Consider the following 21,889-nt stretch of genomic DNA (forward strand, 5'->3'; position numbering starts at 1 on the left):
AACCATTTTTGGCTTTTTCTAACCCATTTTAATCTTTTCTTGGCTATTTCTAAGCAATTGCTGGTCATTCTCGTCTTATTTTTCCCATTTCTTGCAGGTTTTATTCTAGTTTTGGCAATTTCTGAACGATTTATGGAAGTTTCCAGCCTGGTTTAACTTTTTCCTTGCTATTTCTAAACTGGCTTGAGCTATATCTAACCTTTTTTTTGCGCAATACTGACTCTTCTTAAGCCATTTTGGCCATTCCCAAACCCTTTCTATCAGGTTCTTACCAATGTCTTTCTGTTTCTAACCTGGTTTTGTCCTTTCCTGACTTGGTTTAAACCATTTTTGGCCCTTTCTAACCCATTTTAAGTATTTTTTGGCTATTTCTAAACAATTGCTGGTCATTCTTATCTTATTTTTGTCAATTTCTTACCAGTTTTATGCCATTTTTGACTAAGTCTGAACAGTTTCTTGCCATTTTTAGTTTGGTTTAATCTTTTCGTAGCTATTTCTAAACTGGTTTAGACTAGTTCTAACCCTTTTTTGCCCAGTTTTATCTCTTTTTAAGTAATTTTGGCCATTTCCACACCATTTCTGTCCATTTCTTGCTAATTTCCTGTCATTTCTAACCCATTTTTGCCCTTTTCTCACTTGGTTTAAACCATTCTTGGCTTTTCCTAACCCATTTTAAATCTTTTTTTTTTGTCTATTTCTAAGCAATTGCTGCTCATTCTTGTCTTATTTTTGCCCATTTTTTGCTGGTTTTATTCCATTTTTGGCTAAATCTGAACTATTTATGGAAGTTTCTAGCCTGGTTTAAGTCTTTTTTGGCTATTTCTAAACAATTGCTGGTCATTCTTACCTTATTTTTGCCCATTTTTTGTAGGTTTTATTCCTTTTTTGGCTAAATCTGAACTATTTATGGAAGTTTCTAGCCTGGTTTAAGCTTTTCTTACCTATTTCTAAACTGGCTTGAGCTATATCTAACCCTTTTTGCGCAATACTGACTCCTTCTAAGCCATTTTGGCCCTTTCCAAACCCTTTCTGTCCAGTTCTTACCAGTTTCTTTTCTGTTCCTAACTCAGTTTTTTCTCTTTCCTGACTTGGTTTAAACCATTTTTGGTTCTTTCTAACCCATTTTAAGTCTTTTTTGGCTATTTCTAAGCAATTCCTGGTCATTCTTATCTTATTTTTGCCCATTTCTTGCCAGTTTTAAGCCATTTTATGGCAATTTCTGACCTATTTATGGAAGTTTCTAACCTGGTTTAAGCTTTTCTTACCTATTTCTAAACTGGCTTGAGGTATTTCTAACCCTTTTTTGCGCAATACTGACTCTTTTTAAGCCATTTTGGCCATTTTCAAACCATTTTTCTCCATTTCTTACAAATTTCTTTCTATTTCTAACCTGTTTTGGACCTTTCCTGACTTGGTTTAATCCGTTTTTTGGTTCTTTAGAACACATTTTAAATCTTTTTTTGGCTATTTCTAAGCAATTGCTGGTCATTCTTATCTTATTTTTGCCCATTTCTTGCAGGTTTTATTCCAGTTTTGGCTAAATCTGAACTATTTATGGAAGTTTCTAGCCTGGTTTAAGCTTTTCTTACCTATTTCTAAATTGCCTTGAGCTATATCTAACCCTTTTTTTTTGTGCAATACTGGCTCTTTTTAAGCTATTTTGGCCATTCCCAAGCCCTTTCTGTCCAGGTCTTACGAATTTCTTTCTATTTCTAACCTGGTTTTGCCCTTTCCTGACTTGGTTTAAACCATTTTTGGCTCTTTCTAACCCATTTTAAGTCTTTTGGCTATTTCTAAACAATTGCTGGTCATTCTTATCTTATTTTTGCCAATTTCTTACCAGTTTTATGTCATTTTTGACTGAGTCTGAACAGTTTCTTGCCATTTCCAGTTTGGTTTAATCTTTTCGTAGCTATTTCTAAACTGGTTTAGACTAGTTCTAACCCTTTTTTGCCATTTGTGAAAAGAAAATGTGCTCTTTTGATTTTGGGTGGTTGTTTATTCATATCTCCTTTAATATTGCAAAGCCAGCCATAAGGTGCTGACAGTTTACGAGCTTTATGAAATATCAAAGTAATTATTTAGACTTTCATGCTTCTTTGTGCAGATGTGAAAGAATAAATACCCATAAAGTCTCAGAAGTGACACTTATCCTGGGCTGAGTTGTGGAAGCGATGTGGTTTTCTCCCCTGACCTGTCCCAGATAACTGGAACTATAGATGCTTGTCACTCCAGGCAATGTATTGTTCCCTCTGGTTTGTGCTCTGTGGAGAGATGAGGTTATTGTGCAGCCATGAAACTCTTGGGCTTCAACCTTTGGGGTCCCACTCAACCTCACATGACATTCAAACAGCTTGTTTCCTAACATGCCCTGGAGAATGTTACTAAATCACAGAATCACACAGTGCTTTGAGTTAGAAGGGACTTTAAAGCTCACCTAGTTCCACCCCACCTACCTTCCACTAGCCCAGGCTGCTTGAAGCTGTTTGCTGTGTTAGTAGAACAAGTCCACCTGGTTCCTGGTGTGGTGTTTTATTTATTTATTTAAGTATATTTTCTGTCTTAAATCTAAAACTGAAAGGTCAGAGTCCGATGGGAAGAGGGGTAAAAAGCAGAATTACAGGAATGCAAGAATTAACGTGTGGACACTTGTGTGAGTTTTAAGCTCAGCAGGTCTGTGGCTGAAGTGTGCCACAGCGTTTAAACTGTGATGCTTGGATCTAAATGGTTGTAATTCCTTGTCTTGAAACAGAGAGAATGTGAGGTCGAGGAAGGAGGTGTTGGAATGAGCTTGACTCAAGAGAACGCTGGGAGGAAGGAGGAGGGTGGGAAGTGAGAGATGATAACCCCAGCTCTGAGAGAAGCGCTCACAAATGAAGGTGAGGTTCTGCAAAGAGCAGATGGTGGCCCAGACTTTGAAGTCTTAGTGGTGGACTTTTAGCAAGCCAAGTGAGAGACGGTGTTCTTTGTTAGAGGTACTGCTGTGGACCCTCAGTCATGGCAGGCTCTGAGCAGGGGCAGGAGAGGGCTTTGGCAGGGGCCGTTGGTACCTGCTCATTTCAGGGAGGAACCTGCAGCTGGGTTACACATCTGAGTGTGATGCACTCTGAGTGTGGTGAGTGTATCAGAGTTCAAAGGGTTTAATGTAGCTGCTAAGCAGCTTGGGAGAGAAGATGATAGTCCCACATGCCTTTAGCTCCTTTAGGGTGTGTGTTCCTCTAAGACTACTTAAAGATCAGCTTTGCCCCTGCTTTTGCTTCTGTTTCAAACTTTGTTACTGAAACTTTATTTGCAGAGAATTAGGTAGTTCAAATGAACTTGACCAATCCACTGCTGATCAGATGAGTGGCCTTCCAACAAGCTGTAGAGAACTTAATGGCCTTTTCAAAACAAAGGAGGACAAGCTTGAGAAGAGCTGGACCGAGGGCCCTGCAGTTCAGAAGCCTCAGTTCTGAGTGGCAGAGCCAGGAGAAGGGTGATGGGAGCTTCTGTTCAGTTGGAGACTGAAGGCAGTTTAGTTTAATTTCTTTTATTTCTTAGGATGAGAATGTGTTGAATGGTTGTTTTTGCACCGGCATTAGTACAGCTATAAAATAAAGAGCCATTCATTACATTTGTAGTGCAAAGGAACAAAGTGAAGGCTTGGCAAGAAGTGGCAGTGACTTTCGTCTCCTCTTTGTGTGCATCATGGTGCTGCTGGGACCAGTGGAGAGGTTATAGGGGGCTGGTTCAAAACATCTTTTCAGTTTCAACTCTGAAGGCTGCAGTGTGGCAGGGACCCTGCAGTGTGCTGCAGAGCAGCCGCAGCACTGTTACAACCTTAGATTTCTTGTTTATTCCTTTATTTAGTTACTAGTGTCTGTGTTTGATCCAGAAGTCTCATTGTTTTGCCTGCCTGCAGGCGGTTGAGGGGACTGGTGGTTCTGGCAGGCGTGGAGTGGGCTGCTGGAGACAGGGCTGGCTAGAAGTGGGCAGTGGGGAGGGAAGTGTTCTTGTCTGCAGCAAGTCCCCTGCTTCTTAGGTTGGAGGGGCTGCTGCCTCTATGGAAGGGTGCACCAAGTCCCCCCAGGCAGCTCAGGTGTTGCTTTGCCGCAGAGGGGCCTGAGATGAGCTGGTGAGACTGCCCTGGCTGTTCTGTGGTGCAGGGTCTGTGCTGGCTCTGCGTTGTGCTGTGTAGTCACAGGGGTGTTTCACACTGGTTCACTTTCTGACCGCATCTGCATTGCTTTGGTTTTGGGCAGTGAATGAAACTGTGCTTTTCTTACGGTCAGTAGAAGTGGCCACTTGGAGAAGGAAAGCAGCGCTGGGGGGAAGGTCACCTTCCTGCTGTAATTTTTTTGGACTGCAGTCCTGCAGACATTTCTGATATCTTCTGTCCTGGTTTGAGTTCATGGAAGCAAGTCCTTCCACAAATCACAAGACTTTTGTGGTTTTTAATAGCACTTTCTTGAAGACTGAGCAGAGCTAGGAATGAGGCTGGGTGTTTCTCCATCATGCTTGGGCAATCTGAAAACTTCCACTGCCCAGATTCCACTTCTTTCTATATTTGTATAAAATAGTGATATAGTTTGAGCAGGTTCCTTTCAAGAACAGTATTTCGTGTTTTCTTTACTAATTTTCTAGCTTTACCAGAACATTGTCTTTTGGGTGGTGGTTCTAGTGCAGCAGTTGTGTTACCCCTTTAAAAATGCACCTTAAATCAGTGATGATGGGTTACTGCTGTGTGTCAGTGATTTCAGCTCAGGCTCTTTTAAACTGCACTCTTGCAGAAAACTGGGGTCTTTTTTGCCTGTAAAGAGTCTCCTAGTGTGAAGTTCCCCTTTCTGCCGAAGTGTCACCTTCAACAAATAATCAGTGCTTCAAACAAGACAGCTTTTATTCAAGGAGATGGCTTGATAGAACCACAGCGATTTGCCAGCTCTGTGTTACTTGGAAGAAAAGCGGGAGAGATGATGTGATGCAGCCAAATGCAGTTGTGCGTTTGGCTGTCCCTCCTAGTGTCGGTCAGAAGTTGCCACAGGGTCTTCTGGGTCTCATCCAGTCATAGATAAAAGTGTCCCCAGTATTGCATTTGGCTTTTGAGTCTATAAATTCCATGTTAGAAGTGCTGATGCCTTTCTCCAGGAGAGGATTGGAGGATTGGCCGTATGAAATACCAAGGCTTTTTTGGCTTGCAGTAGTTCTTTCTTGCATGCTGTATAGGGGTTTATTCATTTAGGGAGGCAAAGGCTGGAATATTGTCCATTCCCACAGAGCTGGATGGGGAGAGGGAGCTTCAGGACGTAGGAGCAGCCTGACACTGATGTCCCCAAAGCCCTGCTTAATGTGGCAATTGGCCCCGTTGCCATGTAACAGGGGGTTCCCACTGGTTGCTCCTGCAGCCACTTCCCTTGTGCTGTCCATAGAGTCTCCTGGAGAGTCGCTTCAGGGGACTGGTCAGGCTCAAACTGCCTGTGTCCTAGCCCCCAGCAAGGCTAGAACCGGTGTGAGGAGACAGGAGTGTCCTCAGCCACGTGGGCATCTGCATCTTCACACAGTTTAATTTTTAGCTGGTGCAGCTCTCACTGTAGTTCCTGGCTCAGTGTCCTGGGAGCTGTGGGGGACTCTGGGGCACAGTCACACTCCCCTGGGACCTCACCATGCGAGAGACACATGGTGACATACGAGCAGGCTCCCTGTGCTACTTGCTGTAGGAGATGAAGGGCAGTTCTGCTGAGCAGAAGGCTTTTCTCCCCTGTTAATTTCATGCTGATTGGCAGGAAGACTTGATACCTAAAAGTTGATTTTTCTCCTGAAAGTGTTAATATAAATGTCAGCCTAAAGCAGTCAGTTGAGATGTGCTGGTGTGGGGACAGCCAGGCCATCGATGTGTAAGTGCTGCAGTGTGAATGACCCAGTCGGGCTTCTCAAATCCCTCTTATTTTTATGTTGGTTTTTGAAGTGACTTTTAATCCTTCAGACATATTGGTCCCTAGGCCCTTTTTTCAAAGAGGAAAAAGAACCCAGCTCGAGCAGTTTTGGTAATAATAGTTCTTAGTGCTTAAGAAATGCTGTGGAATTAATCTTCCTGGGCCAGTAAATTGAAATGAAGTTGTATTGATCTTGGTTGAGGAGCAGGAAGGTGACGTGAAATCAGCTTTCCTCTGGGCATAACGCAGCGGCTCCCTCTCTGCAGCTCCTTCATGGCTAATGAAGGTGGAATTGGTGAACCTGTGAAGTCTGGGTTCAAGCTGAGCCCTGCATTGTGGTTCATTGCCTCTGCCCTCCCTGCTGAATCAGATGTTGTCCTCCAGGCTGGTCAGACCTACCAAGAAGCAGTGGGAATTAGGTCTCTGTGGTTCTGGGGAAAAGTCTGTTGTGGGATGATGGCTTAGGGATGGGGGGAGATGCTTCTGGTTCCCTGTCCTACTCCTTCCCACATCCTATCCCCCTGGGGTCAGCGAGGTGTTCCACGTCACTGGGCTAGACCTGTTGGTCTGCCTTCCTGTCACATGGAGAAGTCTTCTGGCCACCCTCTGTTGATTCAAACAGGACAGAGCAATAGAAATAAATAGCCGGTGAGGAGAAAGTGTTCCAAGTTGTCTGAAGTCCTTTGGGCAGCCATGGCCTTTGCTCCTCTGTGCTCCCAGAAGGAAATGGAGAATACTGTGGGTGGCACTGGGTACCTTGGGCCACCCTGGGCCAATGGGAAAGAGCAGCGTTGAGGCTGTGATGCTGTACGATTTGGTGTAACGATTGGCATGTTTTGTGTTTGAGTTATTGCAGGTTCCAATCAATAGTTTGATTATTGTTTTGTTGTTTTCCAGGTTACAAACTGGTTGGGAGCCATTCTGGGGTGAAGCTGTGCTGACGGACAAAGGTAAATGCTCTCTTTCCTTCTCTCATTTTCTAAATTGAAATTAAAAAAGTAGACACTTACTCAGGTAGTACCATTTCCAAATGAAGTATTGTTTAAAAAAGCAGTATTACATTAATGAAACCAAATTTCATCTTCCAAGCTGTAGTTTTACATTTCAAGCTATTAAGATCCTGCTGTGAAGAGTGAGCTTGTGACCGTGGCCAAGAGCTGGGAATCGAATTTTCTGTTGTTTTTTCCTGTGATTCTGCTGTCTGCTAAAATAACTCCTGCCTCCTGAGGTACACAGCAGAGGGAGAACACCCCACAGAGAAGTGGGAAGGTTTCATCAGCACTGTGAGGTCCCTGAAGGAAAGATACTGCAGTCTGTCATTCCAGTGGAATGGGCACACGAGGGCAGTTGAACGTGCTGTTGTGGGACTGTGAGCACAGTCTAGTGGGGATGGGATGGAGCAGCCCTGAGGAGAAGGATTTGGGGTTTTGGGTGACAAGAATCTCCCCGTGACCTGGCTTGAGTGTGCGCTTGAGCCCAGAACCCCCTGTGTGCTGGGCTGCATCCCCAGGGCGTGAGGAGCAGGTCAAGGGAGATCTCAGGCACAAGTTCTTCCCTGTGAGGGTGGTAAGGCCTTCAGCATTGGTGTTCAATAAACTGTGGCAATCAGCACCTCGTGAAGATGCCAGCACATCGCTAATTTTTGTGGTGTGGCAGGGATGAGTTCCTTGCCTCTTGGCTTTGCTGCATGATTAACTTTGGTTTTGAACAGTTCTGTGAAGGGCAATCCCCAAAGAGAGTGGCTGCAGCGAGGCTTTCCTAGTGAAATGCCTGGCGTCAAGGAACTGGTTCATCATGAGCAGTTTTGCGAGCCCACTGCTGTGTTGTTCTGAATATTTGTGGCACATCCTGAGCCCACTGATGCTTCTGCTGGTTACTCATACAAATACTTCTCTCTTCTATCGTTTTTAGCATCAGAGAAGGCCATGAGATGTCTAAAGAAAATCTTGTCACATTTCATCAGTGCTGTGACTAGGAGAGAAAAGCAGAGAACCCATTTTTATTAAAGAACAGGAATTTGATGCAGCACTGTAAAGCAATTTCATGAAGTAAATAGGAGCTGTGTGTGCATAGATAGGAGCCTACTGTTTTTAGCTAAAGCAGGAATTGAATGTAAAGTGCTGTAGACACTGACACTGGTTACAGGCAGTGGCTTTGACTCAGATTCACACCAATATGTGAGTATCTTCAGGAGATTTGTTTGAGGTTTGTATCGGGTGCAAGCAGGACCAGGGCTGGAAGCATTAGTTTTGAGTTTCATAGCGATAGCTCAGATTAAAAAGGTTGTGTTCTGTCATATTCTGGGAAGCGGCCTAAAAGCTGCAAATTTTAGGAAAAGTGTTGATTTGCCTGTCTTATGAAATCCAGAATATCATAGAATCATAGAGTGGTTTGGGTTGGAAGGGACCTTAAGGCTCACCCAGCTGCAGCCCCCTGCTATGGGCAGGGACACCTTCCAGTAGAGCGGGTTGCTCCGAGCCCTGTCCAACCTGCCCTTGGTCTCCTCGAATTTGTGAATCTCCTGAAGTCTCTGTTGTTTGAGGAATGGGTGGAATAACCAGCATTTCCCATTTTAATTTTCCAGCTGTATAGCAAGGCCGTGCATATGTCGGGGGTCACCTGCGTGTTCTTTCCCCAGTGCTCAGTGGAAACTTCCTTTTGGATGGCCAGGACGCCTCAGGTGGAGGAGGAAGGTAGATTGAAAGGTACCATTGTCACATGGTGGCAGGGGGTTGGAACTGGAGGAGCTTTAGGGTCCCTTTCAGCCCAAAGCAGTCTGTGATTGCATGATCTGTGTGCTGTGGATTTCTTACATCAGATGTGCCTGGGGAGCAGATTTAAACCTCTGCACTCAGCTTAATGTTCTTGGAATTTGTTTGTGTCTTTCTGTGCTGTTAGTTGATGCTCCGAGGCTGAGGAGGCTGCTACAAGCACACAGTTTATGGAATTGAGAGCCATCGCTGCATGGAGGCCCCAGGGAGCCTGGCCTGTGCCAGCAAATGTGTCTTTTGCTGGAGGTCAGCTCTGATGCAGTTCTACTGTGGGACAGGGACTCTGTTCCACTCTGTCCCTGTGCTGTTCCTGAAGCCTGGGGCAGTGTTACTTGTGTGCCCCTTTAATTTGCAAGTCGGTGGAGGATGGGTTTGAAAGGGAGCAGGTGGCTCCCCCTTCCTGCCTGGACTCCTCCTCTTCCAAGAGCTGCTGGAGCCCATGGGTGTGGGATGGTCGGATGTGAGCTGGGTGGGTGGGCTCCACATCTGGGAGACTGAGGAGGTGCCACCTTCCCTAGAGCTGAGTCCTGTGTCAGACTGGCTGGGAAGCAGTGGAAGGAGGAACTGGGGAGGCAGGAGACACACACCTCTCTGTGTACTGCCCTGCAATTCCCACTTGGTAGAGGTTTGGTTCCCCCTGGAGATCACTGTCTGAAATTGCGTGTGGCTCCTGGTGCTCTAGAGAACGTGGGCTGGCCCATCTTGTGCAAAGCCACCGAGGTGCAAAGCAAAATGAGTATCTTTGGTTTGAAACTGGGCCGTTTTTCTTACTCCAGGTACCTTCATCACCACCAATTCAGTTGCAGTCTCAGTGAGTGAAAAGTGAGGTGATCACTTGGAGGTGATTTGGCCCTTGCCACGGAGCTTTGTGGCTCGAGAGATTTGCACGTGTTGGATCTGTGCAAAAGTAAGGAACTTCTTCCTTCTGTCCAATCTCAACTTCCCCTGTTTAAGTTTTAAGCCCTTACCCCTTGTCCTATCACTCCAGTCCCTAGTGAAGAGTCCCCCTCCAGCATCCTTGGAGGCCCCCTAGAGACTGGAGGCCCCCTTGTAGACTGGAAAGACAGCTCAATCTAGACTTGTTTCCAGGGAATGAAATGGCTTTATTAACCTTTGTATTTCTAAACTGCAGGCATGAGTAATAGTGATGGTAATACCCTAATTTTCTGTTGCTGGGCTGGGAAGCAATCAAATGGGCATATTCTCTGGACACAGTTTTGAGGTTAATGTTCTTGGTTTCCCAAAGGAAAATGTAATGATGCTGAGAGTCACATTTGCAATGTAAAGAAAAAGGGGTGTGTGTGTGTGAGAGAGAGAGAGAGCAAGACTGAGGTGGGGTTTACAGGAGACAATACATGGTCAAGAAGTTTGTTTTCTTCTGTGTGCATTTGCCAGGGGGGATGTTTCCTCATCCCCTTTGGCACTCTCCCCTGAAAAGACATTCAATGGGAAGCTGTTCACAGGCCCTGGGAGTGCCCATCACCTCCTTTGTGAGCATGTGAGGGCTGTGGAAGACCAAACAATGCTGACGCTGGATGAAGAAACTTGTGGTGAAGTCCTATTTGAAATGAGGCAGTGAGTGTTAAGATACAAGGTCTTAAGGTATAAGGCTTACAGAAAAAGGGTTGTCTGCAATTTTGAGTTGCAGGCAGAAACTTGTTGGAGTCCCCAAGAATTGTTAGCTGTATTTTAAGCTACCTGCATGAGGCTGGGGTACTTAACGGTCAGATTTAAAATCAACTAAAATTGATACAGGGGTTTAGAGCTCTCCAAAAACTTCGTGGAACTTTTAAGGTGTGGAAGATTCCTGTAGGAGCACTGTGCTTTCATCAGCAGCAGCTCATTTGGCTGGGCTGGGCTGGGCTTTGACCTCTGCTGCTGTGGCTCAGAAAAAAAACTTCCTTAAATGTGGATTTGTCAGAGGGACACTTGTCCCTCTCCTTCAAATCTTTCTTCTCTAAATCTTGTCCATTGAAAAGGGTTATAATTCATAAATAACATGACAAGAGCTCTTGAGGCTTGCCTTTTCTGGGTAGGACTTGGGAGTCCCTGCTAAATAAGGGCGGAAGAAAGCAAAGTTCCTTTAAAGGTAAGCTCAGGCTGGACCTTGTGTTTGGCTGCACTCGTGTGCAGAGATGTGTGGATGGAGACTTCCTTCCAGCTGGTTATGGCATAGTGACAGAGGTTTCTGTTCCAGGAGTCAAAGCCTCGCTTCCGAGAGAGCTTCTCAGGGGCCTTCCCCATTTCATGGAAACTTGCTGAAAATACATGCCATGAGATTTGCTCTTGATCAGGACACTTCCTCTGGCAGTGCTGAGGGGTAAGGCATTGCCAAGATGGCCATCTCTCAGCTGTCACGCTTCAACCGCTGTCTGCTTTTTGCTTCAGGCTTTTGTGCTTCACTGGAGCGGGTCTGGGGCTTGTGTTTCTGTTGACACTAGCAGCTACTTCTAAGGAGGTTTTCTTGCTGTTGGGGTGTTTGCTGGTTCACGGATGACTCAAACCAAGGTTCCAGTGTTTGTCTTTGTGCTCACTTGCAAATACTCCATGCCATTCTCCGTGTGACTGAGAGCAGTGAGAGTATCCCGTGCTGTGTAAGACTGGCAGGGCCTTTCATCTGTGGGCTGAGCAAACTGCAGCGCTGTCAGCATCTCTTCAGCTGGGTTGTGGCAGGCAGACTTTGTAGCTGGAGCAGGAAGATGCCCACGTGCACTAGCAGGGTTCTCCTCTTGCCTTGTGTTCAGGAGTAGCTGCGTGGAAGTCTGCTCCCTGTCCCGGTTTCTCCCGTAAGTTTTAGTCCTGTAGAAGGCTGTTTTGCAAGGAGCCAAGTGGTGTTCCTGCTTGAATAGCATCCTTCCTTTGGCTGGCAGCTAGTACCTGCTGCCTGAGCATAACGTGAGGGACCTCCTGTTCCTCTGCTGCGTGGGGAGAGGTGTGTGGATGGAGACTTCCTTCCAGCTGGTTCTGGCATAGTCACAGAGGTTTCTGTTCCAGGAGTCAAAGCCTGGCTTCCGAGAGAGCTTCTCAGGGGCCTTCCCCATTTCAGGAACACTTGCTGAAAATACATGCCATGAGATTTGCTTTTGATCAGGACACTTCAGGAGTAGCTGCATGGAAGTCTGCTCCCTGTCCCGGTTTCTCCGGTATGTTTTAGTCCTGCAGAAGGCTGTTTTGCAAGGAGCCAAGTGCTGTTCCTGTGGGCAGCCTGATGTCTAACCCAGTTTTCTGAACAACCCAGGTGGTTCTTGCCTGTGGTGTCAGTGACAGATGAGCCTGAAGTAAGGGCCAAGTTGTCAGCTTTTCTAGCTGTCCTCTTGCCCCTGCAGTACTGCTTCCAGAGCTCCGTGGGTGTGAACTTGAGCTCTTCATTTGTGTAATCCATGAACTTTAAGAGCTCCCCTGGGAATGTTGTAGCAGTGTTCCTTGCTGCCAGGCAGGCTTTCTGTCTGACAGCCTTGCCAAGGTTTTCCCTCAGCGCTGGTTCTGTTAGTCCTGGCTCCAGCCCTTGCTTATTGTTTTCTTAAAGTGTGTTCCTTTCATTGCCTAAAAGGCCCTGGAAGCTTTTGCTGGATGGGGCCACAAGGAGGCGAGGGTTTCCGTCCTGTGTGGTGTCTGGGAGGTTAAGTAGGGAAGATGTTCAGGCAGAACTGGGGTATTCTGGGTGTCATTTTCCTTCTGGGAGTAGAAACTTCTCGGGAAGGTGACTTTTCAGCCAAGGCACATGAGTGTATTGAGCCGTGTGGCTAAAAATGATCAATTCAGTTAACTTAGGGAATACTACGTTGCACGCTGTTTAGGTCTTCTATTCCTTTTCTTTTTTTTTTTTTTTTCACCTCTGCAATATTATTTTGAAGAGTATTTGGTGTAATAAAATGGAAACCACGTGGATATAATGGGCACCTTGGCATCCTGGAGAGAGCACATCAGAGGGGAGAGGTGGCAGTTGTATGTCCTGTGGGTCATATTTGGATGTGGTGGAGGATGAGTTTGGCAGGTATATTTGTGGGAAATCTTTTGAAATGCCTGAAGTGTGATTTGTCAGAGGGGCAGCAACAGCTCTGCCTTGGCATAGAATCACAGAGTGGTTTGGGTAGGAAGGGACCTTAAAGCCCTCCAGTTCCAACCCCCTGCCACGGGCAGGGACACCTTCCACTAGAGCATGGTGCTCCAAGCCCCTGTGTCCAACCTGGCCTTGAACACTGGCAGGGATGGGGCAGGCACAGCTTCTCTGGGCACCCTGTGCCAGCGCCTCAGCACCCTCGCAGGGAAGAACTTGTGCCTAAGAGCTCATCTCAGTCTCCCCCCTGGCAGGTTAAAGCCATTCCCTGTCCTATTCCTGCAGGCCGTTACCCAAAGCCCCTCTTCAGGTTTCCTGTAGCCCCTTTAGGCACTGGAGCTGCTCTAAGGTCTCCCCTTGAGGAGCCTTCTCTTGTGCAGGTGGAACCAGCCCAGCTCTCTCAGCCTGGCTCCAGAGCAGAGCTGCTCCAGCCCTCGCATCATCTCCATTTCCTCCTCTGGACTCGCTCCAGCAGCTCCACGTCCCTCTTGTGCTGTTGCCCCAAAGCTGGATCAGGACTGCAGGGGGGTCTCCCCAGAACACAGCAGAGGGGGAGAATCCCCTCCCTGAGCTGCTGCTCATGCTCTGAGGTTGGAGCCCAGCACAGGGAGGGGATCTGCGCTCAAGCACCCACTGAAGCCAGGTCCAACACCCCCAAGTGCTTCTTCTCAGGGCTACTTTCAGTCCGTTCTCTCCCAGCCTGCGCTTGTGTGTGGAATTGCCCCAACCCGCGTGCAAACCCTGCCCTTGGCCTTGCTGAACTTCATAAGGTTCCCACAGAATGCTGAGGTCCTTGCCTGTGTCTGTGCCCTGTGTCAGACATCATCTGCTCTTGGCCTGTCAAAAATGGGCTTCTGCGTTCCCATACACTATGTGCTGCTGCCGCTGCTGCCTGTTGCTCTGCCTGTGTGGCAGTGAAAGGGAAGAGGTGGGTTTTTTGCCTTCACCGGCAGACCAGAGGATGACTCTTGAGTTTTTTGGTGGTGTGGTATTTCTAGGGCCTGAAAAGCTGGCTCTTATCACTGCTTGCTTGATTTGTTATGGAAAGACTGTAATTTGTCTTGGATTTACTGCAGGACTTTCTGCTAAATCCCCAGGACTTGAGAAGTTTGCTCTGTGCCAAGTTAACTTTGCTCTCACCACTCAAACCCTCAGTAATAGATATGAAAGGTTTATTAAGCAAATAAGTAAATCTCCCAGGGTGTGAATTCTGTTTCCCACAAGAAATACCTGAAGGCAGTCACTTGCCAAACTGAACAAGTGAGGTGGTGCAGCTCAGAGAAAAACAACTGATTCTTTTCCTTCCAGGCTTTCCGTTGGGACTGGGGAGGGGAATTTTCCCTGTGAGGAAAAATGACCTAAAGTGTTTCTGCGTTGTCCGAAAGGCAGTTTTCCTTGTTCTTCCGTTCAGATGCTTTCCTCAGACACTGCTGTAAGAGGCACAACAGGCAAACCCTTGATGTTCAGACAGACCTTTCCTGTATCGGAAGGCTGTCTTGGGCAGGATGTTTCTTTTGTACTTCAGTCAATCCCTGCCTTTTTAATACCCTGATGGCAGGGGGTTGGAACCAGATGTGGCGCTCTTTAAGGTCCCTTCCAACAAAACCCATTGTATGAGATGATTCTGTGTGCTCCATAATGCAGCTTTGGTTCTTCTGGGAGAATTAACCTGGCCTGAGATTGTAGATCGGACAGGCCAGGATGTGTCCACTTCTAAATCCTGCATAGCATTTTGCTCTGAGTAGCTCACAAATCTGTGCTCAGATGGTGCCTTTCTTTTCCAATTGAATGGCTGGGCCTAGTTCTGGGTTAAATGGTAGCCTGTGGGAGGAGAAGCTCTTGATTTAATACCTCCTTCCTTGCTTCCTTCCTTATGTGTGGGCCAGTGCAAGCCTCCTGAGGTTGGGCAAGGGCAAGGTCCTGCACCTGGGTCAGCTCAGTCCCAGGCACAAACACAGGCTGGGTAGAATGGATGGAGCGGCCCTGAGAAGAAGCACTTGGGGGTGCTGGTCTATGAGAAGCTCCCCGTGACCCGGCTTCAGTGGGCGCTTGAGCCCAGAACCCCCCTATGTGCTGGATGGGTTTTGAGGTCCCTTCAACCCAAACCACTCTGTGATTCCATGGTTAATATTTTACTGCTGAAGCATCTTGCTGATAAATCACGTCTCAAGAAACGAGCTTTTAAACCCAACAAATGACAGGTACTTTATAGCGCTGCCTTTGAGGGAAGTTCTGCCATGTTATAGAAAGCAATGAAATCCTGCCTAAAAATTCAGAAGACTGAAAGGAAGTATTAGATGGAAACAGTTTGGACCATGTTGTGTTACTGGTCATTAGAAAACACCTTCCTGAACAGCCTCCCTGAAAGTGTAAGCCAGAGTTTTATTCAAGATGAGTGGGGAAGGTAATAACCTCTGTCCCTAAATGGTCTACTCTCCTACTTCCTTTTCAAGTGCTTACGAGGAACTGTTTTGCCCTTGAACCTCTGAGTCTCTTGGTTCGTGTTGTTTTGGTTCTTTGGTTGGTTGGGTGGTTTTTCTCTTTCTTTTTTCTTCTGGGGCTCCTTTATTTCTGAAATTTTGCTCAGATCCACAAGAAATCTGTGGTTTCCTTCGTCACGGCCACAGTTGGTGGGTGGACTCAAACTGGAAGTGTTTGTATGAACTTCTTGATGTCTTTGGCATGAAGGAGGCTTGGATGGGCGATAGCCCATTTGTGAAAAGAAAAGGTGCTCAGTTGATTTTGGGTGGTTGTTTATTCATATCTCCTTTAATATTTCAAAAGCAGCCATAAGGAGCTGACAGATTACAAGCTTTATGAAATATCAAAGTAATTATTTAGACTTTCATGCTTCTTTGTGCAGATGTGAAAGAATAAATACCCATAAAGTCTCAGAAGTGACAATTATCCTGGGCTGAGTCGTGGTAGCGATGTGGTTTTCTCCCCTGACCTGTCCCAGATAACTGGAACTATAGATGCTTGTCACTCCAGGCAATGTATTGTTCCCTCTGGTTTGTGCTCTGTGGAGAGATGAGGTTATTGTGAAGCCATGAAACTCTTGGGCTTCAACCTTTGGGGTCCCTCTCAACCTCACATGAGATTCAAACAGCTTGTTTCTTAACATGCCCTGGAGAATGCTACTAAATCACAGAATCACGCAGTGCTTTGGGTTAGAAGGGACTTTAAAGCTCACCTAGTTCCACCCCACCTACCTTCCACTAGCCCAGGATGCTTGAAGCCGGTTGCTGTGTTAGTAAAACAAATCCACCTGGTTCCTGGTGTGGTGTTTTATTTATTTATTTCAGTATATTTTCTGTCTTAAATCTAAAACTGAAAGGTCAGAGTCCGATGGGAAGAGGGGTAAAAAGCAGAATTACAGGAATGCAAGAATTAACGTGTGGGCACTTGTGTCAGTTTTAAGCTCAGCAGGTCTGTGGCTGAAGTGTGCCACAGCGTTTAAACTGTGATGCTTGGATCTAAATGGTTGTAATTCCTTGTCTTGAAACGGAGAGAATGTGAGGTCGAGGAAGGAGGTGTTGGAATGAGCTTGACTCAAGAGAACGCTGGGAGGAAGGAGGAGTGTGGGAAGTGAGAGATGATAACCCCAGCAAGCCAAGTGAGAGACGGTGTTCTTTGTTAGAGGTGCTGCTGTGGACCCTCAGTCATGGCAGGCTCTGAGCAGGGGCAGGACAGGGCTTTGGCAGGGGCCGTTGGTACCTGCTCATTTCAGGGAGGAACCTGCAGCTGGGTAATACACCCGAGTGTGATGCACTCTGAGTGTGGTGAGTGTATCAGAGTTCAAAGGGTTTCATGTAGCTGCTAAGCAGCTTGGGAGAGAAGATGATAGTCCCACATGCCTTTAGCTCCTTTAGTTTAATTTCTTTTATTTCTTAGGATGAGAATGTGTTGAATTTGTCTTGCTTGCTAAATCAATAGAATCTCTCCTGATGCTGCTGAGACCACAGTTCTGCTATTGCACTGGAGGCACCCTGCTTCAGAGCTGGGCTCTGATTTTCTAACTGTGTCCTGTGTGAGTCCAGCAGCTGTGGGATCCCAACACCTTTGCTCCCCAAGATTGGTCTGAGCTTTTGTCAATGACTGGTGATGTGTTTGCCCACGGTCATTGTTTTTTTTTGCACTGGCATTAGTACAGCTGTAAAATAAAGAGCCATTCATTACATTCATAGTGCGAAGGAGCAAAGTGAAGGCTTGGCAAGGAGTGGCAGTGACTTTCGTCTCCTCTTTGTGTGCATCATGGTGCTGCTGGGACCAGTGGAGAGGTTATAGGGGACTGGTTCAAAACATCTTTTCAGTTTCAACTCTGAAGGCTGCAATGTGGCAGGGACCCTGCAGTGTGCTGCAGAGCAGCCGCAGCACTGTTACAACCTTAGATTTCTTGTTTATTCATTTATTTAGTTACTAGTGTCTGTGTTTGATCCAGAAGTCTCATTGTTCTGCCTGCCTGCAGGCGGTTGAGGGGACTGGTGGTTCTGGCAGGCGTGGAGTGGGCTGCTGGAGACAGGGCTGTCTAGAAGTGGGCAGTGGGGAGGGAAGCGTTCTTGTCTGCAGCAAGTCCCCTGCTGCTTAGGTTGGAGGGGCTGCTTCTCTCACTCCTTCCATCTTCCACTGATGATGTGGGAAGGAATGGGAAGATTCAGTTCATAAACAATTGGCTTCAAGACTGGTGCTACAGGCAGGGCTTTGGATTCTTTGATAACGGCTGGTTTTATAGGGCACCAGTCTGGACAATGGCGTGTGGGAAAGGTTTATCTCACAGAGGCAAAAGGATGCTGGGGCACGTATTAGCAGGGCTCATTTGGAGAGCTTTAAACTAGATTCAAAGGGGGATGGGGTTGTAGCTGGGCTTGCCCCAGTGGGGCAGCGCTCCAGAACTGATGAAGACTGGGAGGCCTCCTATAATCCTCGGGTGAAATCGGTGTGCTCAGCTCGCTCCCTGGAATGTCTGTACACCAATGCGCGCAGCATGGGAAATAAGCAGGAGGAGTTGGAAACCTGTGTTAAGTCAGGAGACTATGATCTGGTGGCAATTACAGAGACGTGGTGGGACAGCTCACATGACTGGAATATAGTCATGGAGGGCTATGTCCTTTTCAGGAAAGACAGGCCAGCCAGGAGGGGTGGTGGGGTTGCTCTTTATGTGCGAGAGCAGCCACAATGCACCGAGTTCTGTCCAGGGACAGATGACGAGCGAGTTGAGAGTCTGTGGGTGAGAATTAAGGGGCGGGCTGGCAGGGGGGAAACTGTTGTAGGTGTCTGTTACAGACCACCAGATCAGGGTGAGGAAGTTGACCAGGCCTTCTACAGGCAGCTGAGAGCGGCCTCACAGTCACAGGCCGTGGTCGTCGTGGGGGATTTTAACTTCCCTGATGTTTCCTGGAAGAACCACTCACCAACCCAGCCGCAGTCCAGGAGGTTCCTCCAGTGTATGGATGATAACTTCCTCCTGCAAATGGTGGATGAGCCAACCAGGAGAGGAGCGCTGCTGGATCTCATCCTCACTAACAAGGAGGGTCTGGTCGAAGCAGTAAGGGTTGAGGGCTGCTGTCCTGGGTTCAGCAGTAGCAGTCATGTTTCTCCTTCGTGGTAGCTGATGCAGTGCTGTGTTTTGACTTCCAGCCTGGGAACAATGTTGGTGAAACCGATGTTTTCGGTTGTTGCTAAGTGATGTTTACCCTGACCAAGGACTTTGTGAGGCTCATGCTCTGCCAGGGAGGAGGGGAAACCGGGAGGAAGCAGACGGGGCACCTGACCCAGGCTAGCCAGGGAGGTATTCCATACCACAGCACCAAAACAGACCGAAACCAGGCCAAAAACTGACCCAAACCAACTCAAAACCAGCCCAAAACCACCCTGTCCTGCTTCTGCTATGGGATACAGGGTCAGAGGCTCCAAATAGCCCCAAACTTGACAAAACGAACCCAACACACCCCCAAAGCAGCCCACAACACCTCAAAACCACCTTCTTCTGCTTCTCCTATGGGGTACAGGGTCAGAGCCCAAAAACAGACTGAAAAAGAAACCCAAAACAGGAGAAAACCACCCCAAAACCACGTTGTCCTGCTTCTCCTGTGGGATACACGGTCACAGCCCTGAAACAGAACCAAAACAAGCCAAGTATGACCCAAATCACCCCAAAACCAGCTCCAAAACCCCCAAACCAACCCAAAACCACCTTGTCCTGCTTCTCCTATGGAACACAGGGTCAGAGCCCCAAAAAAGACACAAAACATGACAAAAATAGGACAAAACCACCCCAAAACCTCTTTGTCTTGCTTCTCCTGTGGGATACAGGGTCAGAGGCCTGAAACAGACCCAAAACAGGCCAAAAACACCCCAAAGAGCAGGACAAAATCACCTTGTCCTCCTTCTGCTATGACATACAGTGTCAGGGCTCCAAAACAGACCTAAAACAGAACAAAAAAGCCCCAAAACCACCTTGTCCTGCTTCTCCTGTGGGATACAGGGTCAGAGCCCTGAAACAGACCCAAAACAGGACAAAAACACTCCAAAAACCCCAAAACCAGCTCCAAAACCCCCAAACCACCCCAAAACCAATTGTCCTGCTTCTCCTATGGAACACAAAGTCAGAGCCTCAAAAAAGACACAAAACATGACAAAAATTGGACAAAACCACCCCAAAACTACATTGTCCTGCTTCTCCTATGGCATACGGAGTCAGAGCCCCAAAACGCACCCAAAGAACCCCCAAAGCAGGACAAAACCACCCCAAGGCCACCTTGTCCTGCTTCTCCTGTGGGATACATGGTCAGACGCCTGAAACAGACCCAAAACAGGCCAAGTACAACCCAAATCACCCCAAAACCAGCTCCAAAACCCCCAAACCACCCCAAAACCACCTTGTCCTGCTTCTCCTATGGCATACAGGGTCACAGCCCTGAAACAGACCCAAAACAGGCCAAGTATGTCCCAAATCACTCCAAAACCAGCTCCAAAACCCCCAAACCACCCCAAAACCACCTTGTCCTGCTTCTCCTATGGAACACAAAGTCAGAGCCTCAAAAAAGACACAAAACATGACAAAAATTGGACAAAACCACCCCAAAACTACCTTGTCCTGCTTCTCCTATGGCATACTGAGTCAGAGTCCCAAAACGCACCCAAAGAACCCCCAAAGCAGGACAAAACCACCCCAAGGCCACCTTGTCCTGCTTCTCCTGTGGGATACATGGTCAGAGGCCTGAAACAGACCCAAAACAGGACAAAAACACTCCAAAAACCCAAAAAACCAGCTCCAAAACCCCCAAACCAACCCCAAAACACCTTGTCCTGCTTCTTCTATAGGACACAAGGTCACAGCCTCAAAACAGACCCAAAACAGGCCAAAAACACCCCAAAACACCCCAAAAAGCAGGACAAAACCTCCTTGTCCTCCTTCTGCTATGAGATACAGTGTCAGGGCCGCAAAACAGACCTAAAACAGAACAAAAATGCCCCAAAACCTCCTTGTCCTGCTTCTCCTATGGAACACAGGGTCAGAGCCCCAAAAAAGACACAAAACATGACAAAAATAGGACAAAACCACCCCAAAACTACCTTGTCCTGCTTCTCCAATGCACACTGAGTCAGAGTCCCAAAACTGACCCAAAGAACCCCCAAAGCAGGACAAAACCACCCCAAGGCCACCTTGTCCTGCTTCTCCAGTGGGATACATGGTCAGAGGCCTGAAACAGACCCAAAACAGGCAGTGTACAACCCAAATCACCCCAAAACCAGCTTCAAAACCCCCAAACCACCCCAAAACCACCTTGTCCTGCTTCTTCTATAGGACACAGGGTCAGAACCTCAAAACAGACCCAAAACAGGCCAAAAACACCCCAAAACACCCCAAAAACCAGGACAAAACCACCTTGTCCCCCTTCTGCTATGAGATACAGTGTCAGGGCCCCAAAACCGACCGAAAACAGAACAAGAATTACCCAAAACCATCTTCTCCTGCTTCTCCTATGAGATGCAGGGTCAGAGCCCCAAAAAAGACAAAAAACATGACAAAAACAGGACAAAACCACCCCAAAACCACCTTGTCCTGCTTCTCCTATGGAACACAGGGTCAGAGCCTCAAAAAAGACACAAAACATGACAAAACTAGGACAAAACCACCCCAAAACTACCTTGTCCTGCTTCTCCTATGGCACACAGGGTCAGATTCCCAAAACAAACCCAAGAAAACCCCCAAAGCAGGACAAAACCACCCCAAGGCCACCTTGTCCTGCTTCTCCTGTGGGATACATGGTCAGAGGCCTGAAACAGACCCAAAACAGGCCAAGTACAACCCAAATCACCCCAAAACCAGCTCCAAAAGCCCCAAACCAACCCAAAACCACCTTGTCCTGCTTCTCCTATGGAACACAGGGTCAGAGCCCCCAAAAAAACACAAAACATGACAAAGATAGGACAAAACCACCCCAAAACCTCCTTGTCCTGCTTCTCCTGTGGGATACAGGGTCAGAGCCCTGAAACAGACCCAAAACAGGACAAAAACACTCCAAAAACCCCAAAACCATCTCCAAAACCGCCAAACCAACCCAAAACCACCTTGTCCTGCTTCTTCTATAGGACACAAGGTCAGAGCCCCCAAAAAGACAAAAACCATGACAAAAATAGGACAAAACCACCCCAAAAACACCTTGTCCTGCTTCTCCTATGGAACACAGGTTCAGAGCCCCAAAAACGACACAAAACGTGACAAAAATAGGACAAAACCACCTTGTCCTCCTTCTGCTATGAGATACAGTGTCAGGGCCCCAAAACAGACCTAAAACAGAACAAAAAAGCCCCGAAACCTCCTTGTCCTGCTTCTCCTGTGGGATACAGGGTCAGAGGCCTGAAACAGACCCAAAACAGGACAAAAACACTCCAAAAACCCCAAAACCAGCTCCAAAACCCCAAAACCACCCCAAAACCACCTTGTCCTGTTTCTCCTGTGGGATACAGGGTCAGAGGCCTGAAACAGACCCAAAACAGGACAAAAACACTCCAAAAACCCCCAAACCAGCTCCAAAACCCCCAAACCAAAACATGACAAAACTACCTTGTCCTGCTTCTCCTATGGCATACCGAGTCAGAGTCCAAAAAGGCACCCAAAGAACCGCCAAAGCAGGACAAAACCACCC

Source organism: Pezoporus flaviventris, unplaced genomic scaffold, assembly GCF_033815535.1.
Source record: "Pezoporus flaviventris isolate CSIRO_AGI_PZ_B2104156 unplaced genomic scaffold, CSIRO_AGI_Pfla_v1 ptg000501l, whole genome shotgun sequence".
Taxonomy (NCBI): Eukaryota; Metazoa; Chordata; class Aves; order Psittaciformes; family Psittacidae; genus Pezoporus; species Pezoporus flaviventris.